The 13,596-nt window shown below is 43.0% G+C and overlaps 1 protein-coding gene across 1 annotated transcript in view; it reads right to left on the bottom strand.

Annotated features, from left to right (window-relative positions):
• The window catches only part of IL23R (interleukin 23 receptor), a 777,663-nt gene that overhangs the window by 739,437 nt on the left and 24,630 nt on the right, over positions 1-13,596 (bottom strand). The gene's annotated exons all lie outside the window — the stretch shown is intronic.

Genomic DNA, 13,596 nt, shown 5'->3' on the forward strand with positions numbered 1-13,596 from the left:
GGTTTCTTCTGGAAAACCCCCTTGCTGTCACACAACCACTGTAAAATTGGTATCCAGTGTATCTGCCCGCCACTCTATCCTATAACCATGTAGCTATTACTTGGTGCCAATGGTCAGGTATAGAAATGTCAATGTGAAGCAGCACTCTAGTATCTTTTTATGTTTGCATAACAACCCAGTTATGGTCTCTCCTTGGTAACCTAGTGGGGAGATTTTAACTTGTAGCCTCTAGGCTATAATGGTTGAGCCCCACATTTGCCATGTGACTTAATATTCATTGCACCCTGTGAGCCAGCGTCTACACCCCATGCCAGAGGGCATTTTACAACCATGGTGTGGAATGAGTGAGGTTTATGAGATATAGGTATAGTGATAATACCTAATAAAGAGCCTTAGAGAGGTATTTAGGTTTTCAAATAACCCTGCGCTGCCCTTTGGCACTGACATTCTTCCTCTTGTCAGTAAAGGTTTATTTGTGTTGTGGGTTGCCCATTAAGAGTTCATAAGAGCTTGCCCACATTTGCAAGTAAATGTGTGTCCTCCCATAAGCATTGTGCATAGTTAGTAATAGCAAAATGGTAATGAAGTAGTGAGTTCCCATTATAATAAAACATGTACCAGAACCAACGATTCATGCGTAAAATGTCAATTGGCATGGAAAGACTCACTCAAAATAAACTTTACTAAACAGTCAAATTAATGTTATTCCGGTTGCTAAGCATGTTCTGCAGTCTGTCTCTCTCTGCACAAAGCTATTTGCATGCCTATGCCTCCGGGAACATCCCCTGTTAGCTCATCTTATCTTACTCAATTCTCCTTCCTAAATCGTCTCTCTGTCCATATTATTATGTTATATCAATCTTATGTACACAAATCTATCATGGTCACATGGAATCAAAGGTCAGACTTGGGTGAGAAGCCCTTGGTAGAATCCAAAGAGTGTAGGTGGCATCCCACCCATGTACAGCAGAGCCAATGTTTAGCACTCGAGGTGACCACAGTACATTACATTACCTTCTGAGGTTATAGACGTTCACTTGGCTAGTGTGGACTACAGCAAGTCGCCTGGAAAACTGAGGCTTGACAAACAACTTTACATAGCTAGAGTGTAACTAAAAGCTCACTACAGCATCTCTTACCTAACAGTCCGGTCTAATCTACAAAAGAAGCAAAGGCTGGCAAGTGCTGTAAAGAAAATATATGCATATTCATACTAATGAATGGAAACTGAACTTAAATGAAATGGTTCATTGAAAGGGGTAGGTTTGGAATGTTCAGGCGCACCATAGAATTCCAGAAATGCAGGTTAAGGATTGGCCACAAAACATGCACAGGCGAAGCGAGATGACAGTTGGGATATTGGGGCGCAGTAATGGCTAAGTTAGAAAAGCTCTGACTGAATGGAACAAATTAGCCATTGCTTTACTTTTAAATGAAACGCTCCTAAATTGTATTGAAAAATTGAAAAATTGAAAAATTGTTAAATGTTTTGTATTATTTACCTGTATATTTGAAAGGATGATTTTATCATCCATATCAAATAAAAAAAAGAAAAAAAAGAAATTAGCCATTGGAATCAGGAAGATTAAGGAGGAAAGGCAAGGAAAGGAAAGGAAGGAAAGGAAAGGAAAGGAAAGGAAAGGAAAGGAAAGGAAAGGAAAGGAAAGGAAAGGAAATCATCTCCTTCCCCTAAAGTAATTGTCACTCTGCATGTTTTGCAATATATTGAATTTTGTCTGAAGAAGCAAAGTCTCTAAGAAGGTAGTGTTCAGATGCTTTCAGACCGGCCTTCTCATTCAAGTTACTTCCAATAATTGATTTAGATGATAAAGTACCACTTTTCTCCGGAAACCAGGAAAGACAGCAACAGAATGTGGTAACAAGGCCTTAAGGTATTGTCAAGACTCACTGATGATGGTGGCAGGGCATCTCATGAAGGTGTCTGATTTAGCAAATTAGGTCTTTGTTTCAGGGGTGATGTTGGGTATTGGGCAGGGGATGAGTTTATCAATCAATTCACCTACCATGGAATACCCTATTCTTTGAGTGCCACAGTGTCATTTTTCAAGAGTAGATGGCAATGAGGCAAGTGGCATGTGTTTGGGGATTTATTACTGCATAGAATTAACCATTATGCAAGGGCAAACGTCTCTGCACAAACAGGAAGACTGGTCTTCAATTACATGTTTTTATAAGGATGGTGGAGTAAGGATGAGGTCAAGATTCACCCAGAGGTACCTCTATCCGATGTAAAAACCTATGAAGATGTCGGGTCACGATTCTCCACAAAAACATCACAGAACCCACAATAAACAAACAATCCTCCTTGGATTTAGCACTGCCGTGAAAAGTTAGTTGGCACAAGTTGTGCCAAATCCCTGGGTGAAGGGCCTGAGGTGGTCTGTCTGTGTCATAACATACATAGAGGGAGTAAAAAAGAACATTCAATGGGAATGCAATACATGTAGATTCCCAGGGTTACCCCCACACCCCTTCTTCCACTTCTCTAAGCATAAAGAATGAGAGCTGTGAAGGGTCAGAAATTAGAGACGGGGACAAAGTTGTAGGGTTCTTTACATTCTCCATGGTTATTAAAGAAAAAAGGGTGGGATAAAGGCCTATCTGACTATATCCTAATCAGAATGTCCCTGCCTACAAAACTAAAGCCAAAGCAAGCTGGCCTTGTGTCTAAACTATATCTGACCTTCACACTAACTTGTACAAAATATGTGTAGGGTAAATGTCTCTGGTTCCAACTGTACAAAATAAAGAGTATGACATTTCAAATAAGTGATTCCAATAAAGCAATCCTTAGGTTCAGAAGTTGGTTCCCTTCCCCTGAACCAATCCATGATGCCTATTGAATGCCTGGTGTTCCAACAATGTTCTATCCAAATGAGAAAATGTCTCTTTACCCAAAAAGAAAATGTCTTCCTTGGATTAGCAAAACGGGAATGTCTCATCCATAGAATGCTGTTTTCAGAAGAACGAAACACACATCCTTTCCACAGAACACTTTGCTTAAGGTGGCAAAACCAAATGTCTCCTTCATAGAACACATTTCTCAGGATGACAAAACAAAATGTCTCTTTCATGGAACACTTTTCTCAAAATAGCTAAACCCAATCTCTCATGGAACAGTTTTTTCAGAATGTCAAAACCAAATGTCTCTTTGATAGAATAGTTTTCTCAACTCAATCCTTTGATATCCTGATTTACTCTCCTGCCAGGAATATCTCTTTAGCTGCAAAAATTGAAAACCTCTTGATATCCTGTTTACTCCCCTGTCAGGGATATCCTCCTCTTGATTCACACAGATTTCCTGGTATAGTCTCTTGCCAGGGTTCTTTCCAAACAGGATCCTCACCTGATACTTTTATCAGGTCTTCCTGCAAACTTCTTCCCAATTAGTTATTGCACAATCACATTTCTTCAATAACACCACCTGTTGACTTCAATGTTTACTTGCACCAATTTCTCCCATGCAGATATCTCATATATGAGGTGTTGTTTAAGCTCTGTCTTTCAACCTTTCTTTCAATCTCTCTTGGCAATGCTTGTTCCAGATTTCCGACAGCTGACATCTCAGGTGAGGAGAACTGCATAATTGTTTACTTTCTATCTCTCACAATGTCTCTTGGCTTATGGCAATGCTGGTTCCAGGCATCCCCCCAACTAACATTTCATGTCACAGGAAATGTACCATGTTTGCCTTTCTCTCACAATATCTCTTGACTTATGGCAATGCTGGTTCTAGGTTTTCCCCAACTGACATCTCATGTCCGGGGAACTGTACCATGTTTGCCTTCCTCTCACAATGGGCCTCATTATGTCTCTGGCGGTAGCATTGCCGGTAAAAACGGCAAGCTGCCGCCGAAAAAAGAAACTCCCCATTCCAATTGAGTACCACCGTCTCTCCTGTCCAGTTCAGAATGCCACCATCCAGGTGCAGGCAAACGTTCACCGCTCTCTCTGTGTCTCCTCTACTTGGGACTGCCTCTGTTCCTGTTCTCGCTTCCTGATCCACCTGCTCGACTGCCTTTTTCCTGGCTTCCTCCTTGATCCTCCAGCTGTAGGTAACATTCAGTTTTAAATGTACCACACAGCTAATTTAGCCCGGGACAACTAGACTACACTTCACACTCAAAGTCACATTTCCTCCACATTGACTCTTTGTTCTTTTTCATCTCAGTCCCCCAGCGGTTATGGAAATTGTTGTCTGTATATTTTCTAAGCTTCTCAGGGGCAATATGATTTTAGATGTTGGAATACTGTTTATCAGAAACAGGAGATATATGAACATTATGTGTGGTGATGTTTTGCTCGGTTTATAGTCAAAATCTCGAAAACAAAATCTCGAAAAAAAAGCACGAATTTAAAATCTCGAAAAAAAAAATATCGAATTTTTTTTTCAATGCGTTTTTTTTCAAAATGGGGGGGGTTCCTCCCCAACCCCCCTTTTTTTCATTTGTTTTTTTTATTTTACCCCTTTTTTTTACTTACCTGACCCCAAAAACATATATAAATAAATAAATAAAAAATTCGATATTTTTTTTTTCGAGATTTTTGTTTCGTGCTTTTTGTCATTCGAGATTTTGTTTTCGAGATTTTGACTGACCACCGTTTTGCTCAGAACTCCTATCCAGATAAGACGCTTTATAATCAAGGGATGTTGAGTGTAAACCATGCATACGTGAGAAGCAAATGTTATTCTGCTGGGGAGGTTTTTCTTATGATATGATATGATTTGATACTTGATATGGCATTTATAACGCGCCTGTACACAAGTGTTTCTAGTCGCGACAAGGAAGGGGAGGACAAAACAACAATCTTAACAGACCTTGTGTAATTCAGATCGCACAAGCGCAGGGAAGGGGAGAAGTGCAAAGGGGGGCAGGGGGAATGGAGAAGTGCAGGTATTCAAAAAGTGCATCCAGCGGGTGGCTCAGTGCAGGTAATCAGAAAAGACAGCCAACGGGTGGCTTGTAAGTGCAAGGAGAGGGTGGTGTAGGGTTACAGATACAGGCCACAAGTGCTGGGGGAGTCAGGGTCAGTGCGAGGTACAAATAGACAGGCAGGGGCTCAGTATTATGGAATAAACAAAATGTATATGGGAAGATTTTTCTGGGGAGCCTAACGCTCTTCTCTGTTTTAAACAAATCCCTAGAAAGAAACAGTGTAGTCCTGGTGATTGTATTTGTTAAAGCCGGCAAGGATTTACTGCAGTGCCTGCACTCAGAGAAATGAGTGCTAATGGAAAATCCTGGGTACATAAAAAAGAAATTGAAGGAACAAGAACATATAACAAATGGGGATACTCTTATGAACCTAGCATTACTCAAAACCTATGTGGAGGCTTTCTCCGGCCTTCAATCTCCCAAGAGTTAAGCGAAAAACATTCCATAAGCCGAGGCAGGATTGAGGTTCCGCTACAATGTGCTACATACCATGGAAGTTGCAGCCTGTGCATCCCACGAGGAGAGCCGACATGTAGATTATGTAAAGTTAATAGCATAGAAACTCTACGCCACTTTATCACAGAATGTCCAGGACGGAGGGACAAAAACCACTTGTTTTTTTGCAAAATGTATTCATTTCCCAAATGCAGTCTGCTCAGAGGCTTTATGGTCAAGAATGATGCCAGCCTGGCACTTGGCATTGTCTCTAGCCTTATTTGCCTATCTAAAGGACATTTTCCTAATCTTGTTCAAGGTCCCCTTAAAGGAAGTGGAGGAGAATTAGCAGTGGCCTCCAGGAGGGTTGGTAAGTAGACATGAAGCACTTTCTCCAATTTCTATTTTAAAGGCACTCCACACTTCAAGGAGCCATGTGTTAACATTTTTAAAACGTGCATATGCAGCTTTGTGGATCAACGTATAAACTGCACTCCACACTTAAGGGAGAGTGGTGTCATCATTGATTTAAAAAAAAAAGAGCTTGTAGCTCTATTGGTCATTGTTTTAACCTTTGATAAGGCATTACAGTTTAACAAAGAATGGAGATTGTTTTAACAAACTGTTTGGGAATGCCTTCTGTGAACTAGAGTTGATTAATTATAAGCTATTTGTTTAGATTGAATGTGTGCATGTCAATGTTCTAATATGTCTGATTTATGGTAAAAGGTGAAATAATAACCAAAACACCAAAATATATGTTTTTATTTTTGGTGTTTTAGTTATTATTTCACCTTTCTCCATACATCAGACATATTAATGCTGTCCTATATTCCATCATCGGGTCTTCGCCCTCTAGTACAAGCACTTGGGATTCCCCATGAGAAGTTGGGAAACGCTGTACTGACACATCTCTCTATCACTCTATCAGTGGATCACGTTGAAGCTTGTATGCCTAACTCACAAGACAAAGACCCTACAGCGGGACCATTTCTCTCATCTTAAAGTGCAGCTGCACGTCCCAGAAAGGATTTGCAGTCTTCAAAGCCCAATGGGCCTCATTACAAGTACCACGGTGCAGGAATGAACTGTGGTAACTCCATTACCACTACATTACTGCTGCATTAGTAGGAGGAAAAACGTCTGGGAAAAATTGGTAAAATCGGCAGAATAACCGCTGGCGGTAATTCTGATGAAATCCCCATGGAGCCATATGGCCTTCTTGGATAGGGACTAGCACTGCCATACTATCACTTGTAATCTGGTGGTAATTAAGCCAGACCAAGTGGCGGTAATGGTAATTCTACCTCCCATCCTGTGATTCATTTCCAACCAACATTTTTACAAAGCAACTAAAGATTTGGTGGGGGAGTACAGCTGTTCAGGTGACTTAAGGGATCACGAATATCTGCTTGGGTTGTAAACCATTTGTACTGTATGGGCCATTGTCCTTCATTTTATGCATGTTCAATATTATGTTTCACAACTTTCAACAGTTTCAGTTTTTTACAGTATTAATGGACTGAGTGCACCAAATTCCAGTTGGTATGCAACACTGGTGAGTTTTGATAAAATGACATCCAACACCTGTTCCACAATGTGGACGGTAATGATAACCTCGATTAGAAAACCCAAATTGGAAATCTGGTTCAGAAAATCCAGGGCCTGTCTGTTGTTGTTTCTCCAGTCATAGACTCAGATCCCCCAATATGAAGATCTTACTAGTGGAGGAATGTGGGTTATTCCTGAGGTCAATCCACTCCTCCAGAAAGAGGGTGCGGAAAACTGTGGGCATGTATACAACAAGCATTATCATAGTCATGTTACAGTCAATAGACAGTTTTTGCATAGTAAGCTCTCAAAGCCTCGTTGAATATTGCTGTTGTGTGAGCATTTGGAGGTAGTCAGGACACATTAGTGAAGCTCCACCTCCCCTTTTGAAGGTACGATGGTTGGTAAGAATTATGTAACCTGGCGGAAGGTGAATGTTTATATGTCCATGTATTTATTTCAAAAGCATGTTTTTGATATTCCTAATATGTCTATGTCAAATTCTACAAGTTCTTAATGTTGCTGTCATTCTCATTGGCTGATCACACATTTCAAAATCCAAGGTTTACAACATGATCTGTCAGGGTACCTAAGAGAATTGAGATGCTGAGAGAGATTACAGTTTCTAAGGTAAGGTGATAACTAGCGAGTTATTCTGGGGTTACTGGCTTCTTTAAGGGTATTTGGAACTTTCCTGTGGAAAGAATAATTTAATTAAGACTTCTCTGCAGGGTAAATTTGATTGATATTGATATTAAAATAGTTTATTGATAGTTTATTTGTATAGCGCCTATACACATATGTGTTTCAAAGCGCTTCAAGGCAAGGGAGAGAGCAAGGGAAAATACCTGCTGTCTAAGCAGAGGTTCGGGCCCTGGGTCCTCCTGGTTCAAACAGGTCCAAACAGGAATTTCCCTTTTCTTTGACTGCCCTTTGCTTTGGACGCCCGGGTGAGAGACGCCCTTGATCTAAGAGTTAAGAGCAGGAAGGAAGAGGCAGGGCTAAGAATGTGGGTGGTGGTTAGGCCTGGTGTCCTACATCCACATGCACCTGGTCCCCATCTGCAAGGGAAAAGAGGCTGGAGGGCTCCTTAAGTAGGGAAAAAGAGCGGCAACCAGGAAGGAACCAAGTGGGTGTGGCTTGCTAAGTGGGGAAAAAGAGCAGCAACCAGGAAGGCACCAGGTAGGCGGGGCTTAGGCCAGGTGACCTAGATCCACTTGCACCTTCTCCCCTTCGGCAAAAGAAAAGAGGCTGGAGGGCTCCTTCAGTAGGGAAAAAGAGCCGCAACCAGGAAGGCAGCAGGTGGGCGGGGCTTGCTAAGTGGGGAAAAAGAGCAGCAACCAGGTAGGCAATAAGTGGGTGAGGGCTTAGGCGAGGTGACCTAGATCCACTTGCACCTGCTCCCCATTTGCAAAGGAAAAGAGGCTGGAGGGCTCCTTCAGTATGGAAAAAGAGCAGCAACCAGGAAGCCACCAGGCGGGCGGGGCTTAGGCCAGGTGACCTAGATCCACTTGCACCTGCTCCCCATTTGCAAAGGAAAAGAGGCTGGAGGGCTCCTTCAGTATGGAAAAAGATCGGCAACCAGGAAGCCACCAGGTGGGCGGGGCTTAGGCCAGGTGACCGAGATCAGCTTGCACCTACTCCGCATCTGCAAAGGAAAAGAGGCTATAGGGCTCCTTAAGTAGGGGAAAAGAGTGGCAACCAGGAAGGCACCAATGGGGGCGGGGCTTGCTAAGTGTGTAAAAAGAGCAGCAACCAGGAAGACACCAGGTGGGCGGGGCTTAGGTCAGGTGACCTATATTCACTTGCACCTGCTCCCCATCTGCAAAGGAAAAGAGGCTGTAGGGCTCCTAGGGCTCCTTCAGTACGGGAAAACAGCAGCAACCAGGAAGGCACTAGGTGGGCGGTTCTTGCAAAGTGGGGAAAGAAAGTGGCAACCAGGAAGGCACCAGGTGGGCGGGGCTTGCTAAGTGGGGAAAAAAACGGCAACCAGGAAGGCACCAGGTGGTCTGGGCTTAGGCCAGGTGATCTAGATCCACTTGCACCTGCTCCCCATCTGCAAAGGAAAAGAGGCTGGAGGACTCTTTGAATAGGGAAAAAGAGCAGCAACCAGGAAGGCACCAGGTGGGCGGGGCTTAGGCCAGGTGACCTACATCCACTTGCACCTGCTCCCCATATGCAAAGGAAAAGAGGCTGGAGGGCTCCTTAAGTAGGGAAAAAGAGCAGCAACCAGGAAGGCACCAGGTGGGCGGGGCTTAGGCCAGGTGACCTAAATCCACTTGCACCTGCTCCCCATCTGCAAAGGAAAAGAGGCTGGAGGGCTCCTTAAGTAGGGGAAAAGTGCGGCAACCAGGAAGGCACCAATGGGGGCGGGGCTTGCTAAGTGGGTAAAAAAGCAGCAACCAGGAAGGCCCCAGGTGGGCGGGGCTTAGGCCAGGTGACCTAGATCCACTTGCACCTTCTCCCCATCGGCAAAAGGAAAGAGGCTGGAGGGCTCCTTCAGTAGGGGAAAAGAGCAGCAACCAGGAAGGCACCAGGTGGGCATGGCTTGCTAAGTGCTAAAATGGTTTGTTTGCCATGGGCTAAAGCTGTCTTAACCCAAATTCATAGGAGTAATCTGGCTTTTAATAGCTTAGGCTGGAGGACTCTTTGAATAGGGAAGAATAGCGGCAACCAGGAAGGCACCAGGTGGGCGGGGCTTGCTAAGTGGGGAAAAAAGAGCAGCAACCAGGAAGGCACCAGGTGGCCGGGGCTTAGGCCAGGTGACCTAGATTCACTTGCACCTGCTCCCCATCTGCAAAGGAAACGAGGCTGGAGGGCTCCTAAAGTAGGGAAAAAGAGCAGCAACCAGGAAGGCCCCAGGTGGGCGGGGTTTAGGCCTGGTGACCTAGATCCACTTGCACCTTCTCCCCATCGGCAAAAGAAAAGAGGCTGGAGGGCTCCTTCAGTAGGGGAAAAGAGCGACAGCCAGGAAGGCAGCAGGTGGGCGGGGCTTGCTAAGTGGGGAAAAAGAGCAGCAACCAGGAAGGCAATAAGTGGGTGAGGGCTTATGCCAAGTGACCTAGATCCACTTGCACCTGCTCCCCATTTGCAAAGGAAAAGAGGCTGGAGGGCTCCTTCAGTATGGAAAAAGAGCGGCAACCAGGAAGCCACCAGGTGGGTGGGGCTTAGGCCAGGTGACCTAGATCAGCTTGCACCTGCTCCGCATCTGCAAAGTAAAAGAGGCTGGAGGGCTCCTTCAGTAGGGGAAAAGAGCAGCAACCAGGAAGGCACCAGGTGGGCATGGCTTGCTAAGTGCTAAAATGGTTTGTTTGCCATGGGCTAATGCTGTCTTAACCCAAATTCATAGGAGTAATCTGGCTTTTAATAGCTTAGGTAGTATATTGTTGAAGGCAAGGAGCTGTTTACAAGTGTCTTGCAGAATAATCATGTGATTGTCATACATATTTATTGTAAGTCGACTTGTCAGTGGGTGTAAATCACTAGATCTGTGACACCCTTCATTTTTGAATGGACCGCTCAATGGTGGAGTAGGTTGTTAGTGTAGTTCTCCAGTGGTCTATCGAACAACATGCCCTTGATGTTCAGACTATTATGGGGATTGGTGTAGCTATCCACCATATGTCTGTCAGGGGGATTTACAAGTGTTTCTTTTTTAAAGTTTCTTAACACATTCTAAGACCTAATTGAATGGTTGGGCACAATCTGAAAGCAGGAATTATACATTGGGGATATTTTTGTATCCATTGGCAGCAGGTGATATCAGCAGAGTTTCCAAACAAGGCTGAGCAGTATGCGGGGGAAGTCGGTTGATGCCACCAAATGACAGCGCGCCAGACATCTTTGGAATAGAATGCCACAGCAGAAAGCAGGAAGGCTAGCAGAAGGGTCAGCAGGCAGGCTGTAGACGGTAAGACTCTGCCAAACTACCTGGGTACCGATGGAAGGATTCACAAGATGTAACACAATATGGGACATCACTGCAGCATCCTTACAAACAATTCTCCAAACTGCTATTTAATAGGAACCCAATTGTATTCCTTGACTGTTCTGCATCTGAACTGGGAAGACAAGTAGTAACTAATGTTCCATTTGTTAGATGCCTACGAGGAAGAGAAGGCTCCATGTCCTGATAAATTGCCAACAGACATTTCCAAATCACAGCCACTGGTCTGGGTTCCATTTCTAACTGCATTTTTCAATGGAAACCCTGCTTTTCTGACGCAGGGCCAAGATTGGCCCAATAGTCATGTGAAGTAGTCAAGGAGATCCAACAAATTATCGTCCTATTTCCCTTATTGACTCTCTAAAAAGCAAATATGGGAAAATCGTTTTGAATCCGCTGGACTCTTGGGTAACTGGTCATGGTATCTTATCTCATCTGCAGGCTGGCTATAGCACAGCTAGAGCTGGCTTTTAGACTGTTGGTCCGAATGTTTGGGTTGTTGTGCAGAGGCTCCATACATTCTTTTTGTTTACCTGCAATCTCTTTTCGATTGTGTCCAGAGGCCTCGATTGTGGAGCACTTTGGACAAATTGATTGTTTGTTCTTCATCATTCCATGCAATGATTGCATTTTATAACGACCACTTTTCCGCTGTTAAATTGGAGCAAGGTGGTGAAACAACAAGGCCCTATGCAATCGATAGGGGAGTCGTGCAGAGGTTTGTGATAGTCTGCTGTTATTCCACCTGTTTACTAATAGAATATGTACAGAAATAATTATCTCTAATGCACCTCGGTTCAATGTGAACATATAAGGTATGCTATTGTTGGTAGATGCTGTGTCTTTAGGGTCCAGAACCCTGATGAACCTACAAAGGTATTAAACAAAATCAACAAAATCTGCATTATAAAGGATTTAACCAATAACGTTGAAAAGGCCCAATCGGTGTGCAGTCATTTTTTCGAGAACAAAAAATGTCGAAAGACAATAATGTCGAAAAAATTATATCGAAAAAAAATTCGAATTCTTGTTTTTTATTATATATTTATTTTGGGGTCCGGGAATAAAAAAAAGGGGTAAAAAAAAAATATATTGAAAAAGAAATTCGACTTTTTTTTTCAATATTTTTTTTCTCGAAAAAAGGACTTTCGACATTTTTGTTTTCGAAAAAATGACTATGAACCGGCCCAATGAATGGCCTGTCAGGATACTGATACTTTCATGCAGGGGTCTGTGACCTGTGGCTCTCCAGATGTTTTGGATTACAAAACCCATGAACCTTCACCATTGACTATACTTGTTTGGGCTGATGGGAGTTGGTGTCCAAAACATCTGGAGAGCCAAATGGTTGGAGACCCTTACCTTAAGGGTGCATTTCTATCTTCAGGGTTAAAAAATTGCAATCATTAAAATGTTTGAGTGCCACGGGCTGCACCTCAGTCATTATGACCCATGAGGAGCCAGAGTACAGAGAGTGACCATTTGTTAAATTATAGCAGTGCTGCTACCATTAGATTCTTAAAATGCTTTTTGTAGATGTGAAGTGTCACTCCCTTTGTAGGTCCATAGAGCACAAGCAAAATCTGCAACGCCCTTTGGCACTGAACTATGGGGGCATTGTTGAGAATGTGTTCTTAAAGCACCTATTACCCTGCCCAAGTCTATTCCCATTGCAGCGCTACATATGAAATTTGAGATTTTGGTTATTGGTTATGTAGCTCAGATAAAGCCTATTTTTGGGGTTGAATGGCCGGTGTTGCTTCTTTCTCACCATATAAAGAGAGGCTCTTACTGATGACTAAAATATCCAACGGGCTCTATCCCTGCCTTGATGAAAACCTTTTTACATAAGGAATCAAACTATTATTGAAGCCAGGAATACACTAGTCAGTTGGGTGAATCAAGATATTTTAAAAAGCTGCTGAGGAAGTGTTTTGGCAGTGGGATATTTTTACACACAAACCTCCTCTGCGTTTGCGGGTTACTTGAATGAAGTTGAGCCGTTATCTGCCAAGATTTTATAATAGAAGCTTCACCTTGGGGTCTTGTCCCAGATGTCTTACTCGTAAATAGAAATTGTGGAAATCAATCAGGCAGGCATTCTGGAGCTAGCGGGGCCAGGATTTAGAGCGCTTGTGATGTCTGCCTGTATGATGCCCTCAGAAGAGTTTGGATTAGACAGAATCTTGGCGTCTGGAGTAAAAATGAAGGCATAATGGTTTGTAAGCCTGTCACCCAAAGCATATTGCTATTGCAGAAACAAATAAGGTTAGCAGTCAATGAACGTATTTTTGATACCATGGATGGTGTTTTTTTAACTGTAAAAGTAAATTCGAAGTGTGTCTTATGCCCTATACGTGACTGCGTTAGAAGGAATAGATGTGCACTTTTTGGTGAATAACCTTTAACATTCGAAGGAAAGGGACAGCCATATAGTGTTTTGTTTTTTGTATGATGTGCTATTTAATGTAGTAAATTGCATTTTATTGTGTGGTTTTAATGGGCTTTTGCAAGAACCATAAATTCAACCTGAACTCAAACTCAAAATTTGATTCTGATTCTGAATTGTGCAATCCTGCTTTACTGACAGCCTCAGACTGAACACATGTATCCAAAAAAGGTCCTCATGAGTTTACGTTATGCATGTATGTATGTAAGTATGACCATTAAGGCATGTATCCACATTTTATAAATGGGTATAAAGAA

Source organism: Ambystoma mexicanum, chromosome 1q (genome assembly GCF_040938575.1).
Source record: "Ambystoma mexicanum isolate Mex_15411 chromosome 1q, UKY_AmexF1_1, whole genome shotgun sequence".
NCBI lineage: Eukaryota > Metazoa > Chordata > Amphibia > Caudata > Ambystomatidae > Ambystoma > Ambystoma mexicanum.